Source organism: Geotrypetes seraphini, chromosome 12 (genome assembly GCF_902459505.1).
Source record: "Geotrypetes seraphini chromosome 12, aGeoSer1.1, whole genome shotgun sequence".
NCBI classification, from domain to species: domain Eukaryota; kingdom Metazoa; phylum Chordata; class Amphibia; order Gymnophiona; family Dermophiidae; genus Geotrypetes; species Geotrypetes seraphini.
Window position 1 is genome coordinate 113,891,377 of NC_047095.1, and position 10,640 is coordinate 113,902,016.

Sequence of the window (10,640 nt, forward strand, 5' to 3'; positions counted from 1 at the left end):
AGTGTTCTCCCGGAAGAGCTCAGAGCAGGTTACAAGTTTACATAACTTTAACTTTAGGAAATTGTTAAAAACCTCTCTTTTCATTGTTACATGTTGTATAAGTGTTGAATGCAAGGAAGTTTTTTTTTTCACCCAAAGGGTCGTGGGCACTTGGAATGCGCTACCGGAGGACGTGATTGGGCAGAGTACGGTACAAGGATTCAAACAGAGACTGGACGGATTCCTGAGGGATAAAGGGATCGTGGGATACTGAGAAAGCTAACCAGAAAATAAGTATAGAAACCCGACCAGGTCGTGCATGGGCAAGACCGGAGGGCTAGGACTTTGATGGGAAGATAGGACGCAATAGGAAACCAAGGTGGCATGGGGGCCCCTTCTGGTGATTTGGACAGGTCGTGACCTGTTTGGGCCGCCGCGGGAGCGGACTGCTGGGCAGGATGGACCTATGGTCTGACCCGGCGGAGGCACTGCTTATGTTCTTATTATATGATAGATAAGGGTGGGGAGGGGGGGGAGATAAGAGAATATTATATGTATCATTGTTGATTATTAAGTGATATATTTATGGTTATTTGTATAGATATGTTATCACACTTATTATAAGTTTAAAAATGAATAAAGATTTAAAAAAAAAAACACCTCTCTTTTTAAGAAAAACTTTTAGCAACTGAATTGTTATCTCCCTGCGTAGGCGCAGTTTTGTTTATTTGCAAACCGCACAGAGCTGCGAGGTTGTAGTGGCGTACAAGAATACTGTTATGTTATGCTATGTTATGTTACGTGACAAAGTGTATCTATACAAAGGGATGGCAAACATGGCATGACAGAACATTGCTTGGCAAAAATGGCAAAACATACCCTCCCTCCCTTTTTACAAAACTGTAGTAGCGTGGTTCCTAAGGAAGTCCCTGATTGGCTCAGGTGCCTCAGGCCCCTCCTAAGGGAGGAGCACGAGGCGTCTGAGCCAATCAGGGCCTTAGGCCCCTCCCTGTGCATCACATGATGCACCGGGGCAGGGCCTAAAGCCCACATTGCTGACGGGCGGAGGAGCAGGAGGGACTGAGCAACCCTCATGCTCCCAACTAAAGGTATGGGGAGGAGGTTGTGGCAGCGACAAAATCTGCAGGAGGGAGTGGGCATCCCTCCTGCCTTATTTTTCAGCGCATCAGGTGGCAGGAGGGAGTGGGCATCCCTATAGCCATTTAACTCCCTCCTGCCATTTTTTTGGTTCAAGAGGGAGGGGGCTTTTTTGTTTTGTTTTGTTTTTATTATTGGACAGATATTTTGCGTGTGTAATACTGAGCGATTGAGTCGGTGAGTTTGCATGCAAATAATTTGCACCTCCGTGCAAATCATTTGCATGTAAACTTGATAGTGAATCAATTGCTATTTAAAAATCGTCTAGAGAATCGGCCAGCAGCGATTGAGTCGCTATCTTTAGAGCAGCAAAGGGACAGTAGAGATATTTTTGAACAAAGCAGGGAAGGACCCCTTCACTATGCCTTTGGTGCAGGTATACCAGCTTTTATTGGGATGGTGTTAGGCACACTGAATACACTCCAGTGAATTATGTATAAAAAAAAGAAAAATTTAAAATAATGTACATCAAAATGCAGCTTAATACAGAATTGTATTTTCAGTATTTTGGAAACACAATGCAAATGCTTTAACCCTTGGGTCCCAGTCAGGCTCATCTCCCCAGCCCAGCAGCTCCTCAATATCTCTCCTTGCACTTTTTCACGTGAACTCCATTCATCGGGCAAGCCCCTCTTATCTGTACCCTTCTCCTTTACTGCCAGCTGCAGATTACGTTCCTCCTCTCTCGCTGCCGCCACATGCCTGGAGCAAACTGCCCGAGGTCAATGCATCAAGCTCTGTCCCTGGTAATATCCAAAACCAGGCTAAAAGCCCACTTCTTTGAGGTTTGCTTTCAACTCCTAACCCCACTCACTGGTAAAGCACTCATGCCAGCTCGAAAAACTCCCTCCCCTCCCTCCCCCCCCCCTTCTTCTGTTGATTATTGATTAGATTATAAGCTCTACTGAGCCGGGACTGTCTCTTGAATGCTTTAATGTACTGGAAATAAGTAGTAGCGTCTTCCCTTTGGCCATGTGAACAACAGGGCTCAGCAGCACTGCAAAAGAAATCCTGTGGTGAACGGCAACCGTAAAAGGAGACTCAAAGGGGCTGGGAAATCTTTTGAAAAATGATGCGGGGGCCAGTCAGTATTCAGTGCTGGCTAAGGTTACCCTATTGTTTGGGGAACCCTAGCCCAGGGTCACGGGGAGCACCGGTGAAATGCGAATCAGGCTTCCCTGGTTTTTGCCCCCCCATCCCCCCTCCCTCCCTCCCCCCCCCCCTCACACACTCTGGCCTTACTCCTTTTTCCTGTGGTAAAATCTGGAAGTTTCTGGGTTTCTAGCTGCTGGCTGTTACTCAAGCTACAGTCTTTTGCAGGAGCGGCAGTGAACTGAACAAAGACTATTATGTAGGCTTCGGCATGTAGAAGCACCCTAGTTGACAACCAGCCAAGCCAGGCTGAATTTCCAGTTCTGCTTCTTGTAATCTTGGACAAGGCACTTAACTCTTCATTGGCCTGAGGTATAAACTTAGGGGCCGATGCGGAGAGCTAGAGCTAGCATGGGCAGTAGCACAGAGTTAATGCTGAGTATGCATAAAGATTAACGGTCATAGGATACATAAACAGGTCCAGCACATTAAAATCAGGCTTTATTAGCGCCTCTGCCCTGATGCAGAAAAATATACAGCTGATTTTACAATGCAAGAATTTCAGCACCAGATTTGAAGCAGTGTAGTAAAGTTGGTTAGCCCTCTGCATTGGGGCAGAAAAACTAATACAGTCAAACCTTGGTTTGTGCACATAATTCGTTCCGGAAGCATGCTTGTAATCCAATGCACTCGTATTTCAAAGCAAATTTCCCCATAGGAAATAATGGAAGCTCAGACGATTCGTTCCACAACCCAAAAGCTGTAATACAAATTACTATACGTACCTGTATTGCAAGACTTTGCTCGTTTAGAACAGTCACTATACAGTGGTACCTTGGATTATGAACATAATCCGTTCCAGGAGCATGCTCGTAATCCAAAATGCTCGTTTATTAAAGCGAGTTTCCCCATAGGAAATAATAGAAACTCGCTTTGATGCGTTTCCCCCCCCCCCCCCCGAGAACCGGCATTGCTCCCCTCGAAGGCCCCCCTAACGATCCAGTACCCCCCCCTGCGATCCGGCACACCCCCCCTCGATGTGATCTGGCACCCCCCGCCATGATCCGGCACCCTCCCCGACGCGATTGGGCACCCCCCTGCCACTTTCCGGCACCCCCCCAACACAATCAGGCACTCCCCCGCCACGATCCGGCACCCCCCCCGACACGATTGGACACCCCCCTCGCCGCTTCTTACCCTCATCTGGGCACCCTGAAGATTGGCCTCCTCGTCTGCTGGGCCTTGAGCATGCGCAGATGCTCAAGGCCCAGCAGACGAGGCCGATCTTCGGGGTGCCCAGATGAGGGTAAGAAGCGGCAGGGGGGTGCCCAATCATGTGAGAAGGGGGAACCGGATCATGGCGGGGGGGGGGGGGATTGTGGGGGGGAGGGTGCCGGATTGCGGGGGGGGTGTGTGCTTGTAAATCGAGCCATGCTCGGTTTCCGAGGCACCGATTTTGCAAATGTTTTGCTCGCAAACCGGTGCACTCGTAAACCGAGGTACCACTGTACTCTTGCAACGTCAGAGAGAGAATAACCATCAGCTCAGTTCTAATGTTGTGATGTGTGTATACTGTATGTACTCGTATTGCAAGACATTGCTTGTATATCAAGTTAGAATTTAATAAAATGTTTTGCTTGTCTTGTAAAACACTTGCAAACCAAGTTACTTGCAGTCCAAGGTTTTACTGTATTTACTTATTTATGGTATTTGTATACCACTTATTTATTTAATTTGGTTTCTATTTCGTTTTCCCCCAAAGAGCTCAGAATGGGTTACAGGTTAGCGAACATACTGCTAGATGCACTAAAATCAACGATCGTCACTAAACCCTTTTGTAAATGTTGGGAGCTGGAAGGAAGCACGTTCCCTCCAGTTCCAAGGCCCACCCTTTTAAAAAGATGGGCCTTCCCCTCCCCTGTGCACTATGTCAGACCTTAGGCCCTTCCCTGTGCATCACATGAGATACAGAGGGAGGAGCCTAAGGCCCTGATTGGCTCAGGCGCCTAAGGTCCCTCCCCTTGGGCCTTAAGCGCCTGAGCCAATCAGGGAGTGGGGTGGAGTTCGGGGGAGCATCCGGTGGCAGGAGTGAGTTGGCATCCCTCCTGCCTTTTTTTTGGAAGGGGGGAGGGGATGGTTTAGGGGGAGATTCGTTGGTAGGAAGGAGTGAGCATCCCTCCTGCCAACTTTCTCTCGTGGGGGGTGGGGACTGCATGGCAGAAGGGAGCGGGCATGCTGTTTTCATACTGTGCGGGGGGAGGGGAGGAGGGTTGGTTTGTTCCCGGTACTAGGAAGTCTCGGAGGGCTTTTTTTTCTTTTCTTTTTATATGGGGTAGAAATTGTGTGTGTAACACACGCACAACATCTGTCCATTAAAAAAAAAGAAAAAAGGTTTCCTGCCCTGAACAGCAGCAGGCTGCTTTCAGGCCTTCCCCTGCCTCTCAGCTGCTTGGGCTTCCCTTTGCCGGCTTTGTGCATGTGTGAGCGTCACTCTCACACTGATCAATTTGGGCAACAGAGACTTGAACCTCCATGCGAATCATTTGCATGCAATCTTTTTGGTACATCGATTGCTCTTCCACAATTGGCCAACAGCGATCCAGTTGGTATTAATGATTATGTTTAGTGCATCCAGGCCAAAGTGATTTACATTCAGGTACTGAAGCATTTTTCCCTGACCGTCCAAGTGGGCTCACACTCTGTCTCAGGGCTGCCCAAGTCCGGTCCTCGAAATCTACTGGCAGGCCAGGTTTTCAGGATATCCTCAATAAATATGAGTGAGAGAGATTTGCCTTCTTGGTATACAAATCTCTCTCAAGCATGTTCATTGTGGATATCCTGAAAACCTGGCCTGACAGTAGATCTCGAGGACCGGACTTGGGCAGCCCTGCTCTTTCTGATGTACCTGGGGAAATGGGGGATTGAGTGACTTGGGCTGGATCATGGAGGAGCCGTGTGGGATTTGAACCCACCACCTCAGAGCGCTGAGGCTCTAGCTCTAACATCTTCCTACTTGCAACTTTGCAAGCACACTTTCACTTTACACAACCCCACACGTACAACCAGAAACAAAAGCATCTTTGCATACCCAAAGATCACAGACTGCAACTACAAATCCTTCCTAGACAGAACCTTCACGTTCCAAGCAAACAGACAGCAATCCTGGCTGGGAAACCACATAAATAAAGCCGAACAGACCTACAACACATTCCGAAAACCAATTAAAACCGCTCTATTTGACAAATTCCTTGCCTAACTAGATGACCTCCCTCAGACATTCTTTCCCCTTACACCCCCAATGCATTGTGTAACTTCTTTCTCTCATGTATTCCTTCACTATGCTTCCCTAATTATTATGTAACTTCTTCCTCTCACACTGTGTAATTCGCTGATTGTCCAGCCTTCTTTCTATGTAAACCGCCTAGAAGTCAATCTATGGCGGTATAGAAAAATAAAGTTATTATTATTATTATTATAACCACTGTACCACACACTCCCGCCTCCCTGCTCCTCTCAAAAATGTAAGTGCCACACCCTAATCCCACCACTCCCTGACCTGCGATGACCCCACTACCCTTCGATCCTGACAAAAAATTGCTGGAACCCCAAACCCATCCCCCTAAAATTGCCAGGTCTAGGGTTACCAGATTGTTTTCTTCATAAAAAGAGGATGTGTGGCCCTTCCCTGTTCTACCTCTGGCCCTGCCCCAAGGTTGGACTCCCCTCTTTTTGTTTCTCCTGCCCCATTCTGACCACAGCCCCCCCCCCCCCCCACCTCAAAGAAACTTAGAAGATGACGGCAGAAAAGGGCTACAGCCCATCAAGTCTGCCCACTCTGCTTACCCACCCCCTGTCTATGCCCTAATGACCCAATTTCCTTATCTTGACCCTCGTAGGGATCCCACATGGGTATCCCATTTATTCTTAAAGTCTGGCACGCTGTCTGCCTCGATCACCTGCACTGGAAGCTTGTTCCAATGATCAACCACTCTCTCTGTGAAGAAATACTTTCTGGTGTCGCCATGAAATTTTCCGCCCCTGAGTTTGAGCGGGTGCCCTCTTGTGGCCGAGGGTCCCTTGAGAAAGAAAATATCATCTTCCACTTCGACACGTCCCGCGAGGTACTTAAATGTTTCGATCACGTCTCCCCTCTCCCTACGTTCCTCGAGAGCGTAGAGCTGCAATTTGTTCAGTCTCTCTTCGTACGAGAGACCCTTGAGCCCCGAGATCACCTCTGCCCCACACAAACCATGGGATCCTTTCACCAAGGCACGCTAGCCATTTTAATGCGTGCTAAACGCTAACGCGTCCATTATAGCCTATGGATGTGTTAGCGTGCCTTAGTGAAAGGAGCCCTTTGTCTCTTCGAGACCGCGTCTGGAGGGTCTCTGCGCATGCGCAGATATGACACAATGACATCACACACCACGAGGGCATGCACGTGACATCGTCGTGTCGCATCTGGCCCTGAGCTCAACGCTTTTCAAAACCCGGATAAAGCGACAGCTGGACAGTTCTCTAAAATGAAGATACATCCGGGTAAATCCGGACATCTCTAATCCCTCGTTTGTCTATTTTGATTAGATTGTAAGCTCTGTCGAGCAGGAACTGTCTCTTATGTGTTTGGTATACAGCGCTGTGTGTGTCTAGGACACTACAGAAATGATACACGATCATTTATTTTATTTTTAGTATTTATATTTCATTTATAGCCTAAGGGGCTCATAATCAAAAGAGAAAAATGTCCAAAAACTAGCCTAAGTCGGCACTTGGACGAACATTGTTAAAATATGTCCAAGTGCCGATAATAAAAACGAGTTTTGGACGTATTTCTAATCGACCTAGGCCTTCATAGTGCCGCTGAACAACCATAGCTACTCGGGGTGTTTCAGGAGGAGTGTCGAGGGGCGGAGTTGGGCGGGACGTGGGCCGGCTTAGACGTAGTCGTACAGCATGTAGAACCGAAAGTTATACAGCACAGGATCGACGGAACTTGGACGTTGTGACTTAGACCATTTAAAACATGGTCCAAGTCACAAAAACCCACCTAAAAGTTACCAGATAAGCACTGCAAACACATAATACAGACCCCCACACACTACCCCAGTGATCACCGACCCCACCGACCCCATAAAAATCATAATCGCACCTTTAAAATTCAGCCTCCAGACCATCATCACCTGGCAGCCCGGCATAGGAAAGCCTAGTTGATCTGCACAGAGGCGTTTTAAGCCGTCTTGGGGATGGGTTAGGGACCCATGGAGAGGAGGCCCCATGCCCATAAGCCCCTGTAATCATTGCATTGATACTGAAACATGTGCACTCCCCTATACACCCCAAAACCCTTGTGCACTGGCATATAAGTGGCTCCTGCAGCCATAAGGGCTATTGGGGTGCTAGATAAGTGGGTCTAGGGGATTCTGGAGGTGGTATGGGGGGTTCACCGTGACCTATAAGGGAGCTGTAGTGAGATGATGACATGGCACCCTTTTTGTGAAGTTCACAGCAGTGCCCTGTAAGGTACCCCACTGTTTAGGTGCCATGTCTGGGTGTTCAGTCCATCACTTTGCAGACCCCTCCCACGTCCAACAGGGCTTGTTCTAGGCGTTTTTGACTTGGGCGAAAATGTGGTATAAAGATGGACGATTTAGCGGCTTCGACGATCAGATCAGCAGGACGTATAGTTAGACGATTTTCGAAACGAAACAAAATTTGGACGTATTTTTTTGAAAATGTGTCCTAAGCTATTTTTTACTTTGGATGAATTGCGACTTGGACAAAAACGGACTTAGACGTTTCTTTTGATTATGCCCCTCCACATGGTTTACATGCAGATACTCAAGCATTTTTTCCCTATCTATCCTGGTGGGCTCACACTCTATCTAATGTACCTGGGACAAAGGAGGATTAAGTGACTTGCCCAGGAGCAGCCTGGGATTAGAACACACCCCATTCAAAACTGTGGGCTAGATTCACTAAGCAAACTGATCATGTTCTGATCGGTTTGCGAGCCCTTTGCGACCCAATTTCCCTCCGACCCGATTCACTAACCTGTGTCCCGATCATCCTCCAATCCGCGCATGCAAATGAGGGGGAACGGCATTCAAATGCAGACAGGAAGCGATTCACAAAAATAAAAAAAGCAACACCGACTGGGTTGGCCGATCCAAACTAAGCGGCTGCTGAGGAACAATCGCTGAGGTCCTTTCCGACTGCCCTGCTTCTCTGCCCCGATCTGCTGCCCTGTCTCAGCCCCGATCTTCTGCCTGCCCCGATCTCCTGCCTGCCCCGATCTGCTCTCTGCCCCGTCTCAGCCCTGATCTCCTGCTGTTTCCTGTCTGCCCCGAATCTCTCCTGCCACCCCTACTATCCTGCCCTTCCCCGCACTGCGAGCCTGTGGTTTTAACCCATGGGTTCGCTGGGCTAGTAAAAAATTTTTTTTAAAAAAAGTCGCGGCTCTTAGACGCATGCGCAGACTATCTACAGATGGTCTGCGCATGCATCGGGATCGCACAATAGCAATCCGTACAGTCGGAGGGGGGCGTTCCCCTGATCGCCCTCATTTGTTTTGTTTTGTGGATTGGTCAGACCTGCACGGATCGGGCATGCTAAGGAGGTAAGTGAATCTAGCCCTGTGTATGCTATGGGTGTCTTTTGTCAGTCACTGCTGCTAAGAGCCTATGTTACCAGTACCCATGCCAATTCACCTAAGAGAATCTTCGTTTGATCGCTTCAATTCTAATCGGAAAACTTTCCTTTTTAATGATGTGTTTGATTTATGATTTTTTCTTCCTCTGCAATTTAGACTAGCACACTCAGGATCCCCTCTCCTACTGTACTAACCTTTCGTGTTTTACTCTCCTACTTAATATTGTATTTCTACCCTTTATCCTTATGTTTCACTGTGTATATGTTTCACTGTGTATGATAGAGACTTTTAAAATACTAAAAGGATTTGACATAATAGAGCAAGAAACATCGATATTCGCTTTGTCAAATGTGACACGGACAAGAGGTCATGGACTGAAACTGAGGGGCAGCAGGCTCAGGACAAATGTCGGGAAGTTCTGTTTCGCCACAGCGAGTGGTGGACGCTTGGAATGCTCTCCCGGAGGAGGTTGTGACGGAGACTACCATTCTGGGGTTTCAAGCGCAAGTTGGATGCACACCTCCTTGCAAAACACATTGAGGGATACGGGTAATCAGGTTCTCCATCTGGGAGCACCTGACTTGGCCTCCGCGTGTGCGGGTCGCCGGACTAGATGGACCTAGGGTCTGATCCGGTGAAGGCGTTCTTGTTATGTTATGTTATGTTACAGTCTTTTGAAGTATAATTGTAATCCCCGATTTTATGATTTTTTCAAAATATGTACCCAGCTTAGAAATGTGATAAGCAGGCTAACAAATTTTAATAAACTTGAAACTTGAAGTTTATGTTTATTAAAAATCTTTATATACTGCTTAGTTTGCCAATTAGGATCAAAGCGGTTAACAAAATAATCCACTAAAATGATAAAAAGAACTCCATTAAAAAATAGGAAACAAAAAGGAGAAAGAAGGAAACAAAAAAAATCACAGTATACAAAATAACTTATGTCTATAATATATAATTTAAATTCTAATATAGGGGTCCTTTTACTAAGGCAAGCTAACCGATTTAGCGCGCACTAACCGGTTTAACGCGTACTAATCTTTAGCGCTCATTAAATCAATTAGCATGCGCTAAATCGATTAGCGCACCTTAGTAAAAGGACCCCGTAATATGATATAGATTGAAATAATGAATGAGTCCTGTCGATGTTAAAAAGCCAATTGAAAATAATAGGCCTTCAGATGTCTTTTAAAATTGAATAACGATTCTTCTTTTCTCAACTCCAGAGGTAAACAGTTCCACAAAACTGGAACCACATTTTTCAAATGTACAATTTCTTTTTTTATTTTTTAGTTCAAAATTTTTATTGAGATTTTTTTAATATAACAACAAATAATATTCATATAATGGAGACAATCAGCGGTGCATAACATAAGAGAACAAAAAAGATAAGATCATAACAACAAACATAGCGAAACACAGACCTGTACAGAGGAAGTTCCATCATGGATGTTATTGGTGTATTTATGTGGAGTTAATTTGATTTAAAAAAAAAAAATATTCAGTTGGATCCACAGCACACTACTACACCACTGAATTATATTTTTGAATTTCTAGATCAATAAGATAAATACCATTCATATTATTTAGGGCTCCTTTTACGCGCGTGACTTTTAGGGCTCCTTTTATCAAGGTGCGCTAGCGGGGTTAGCGCGTCGGACATTTCATCACGCGCTAATCCCCGCGGCAAGCTAAAAAACTAACGCCTCGTCAATGGAGGCGTTAGCGACTAGCGCTGTAGGCGGTTTAACGTGCGGTT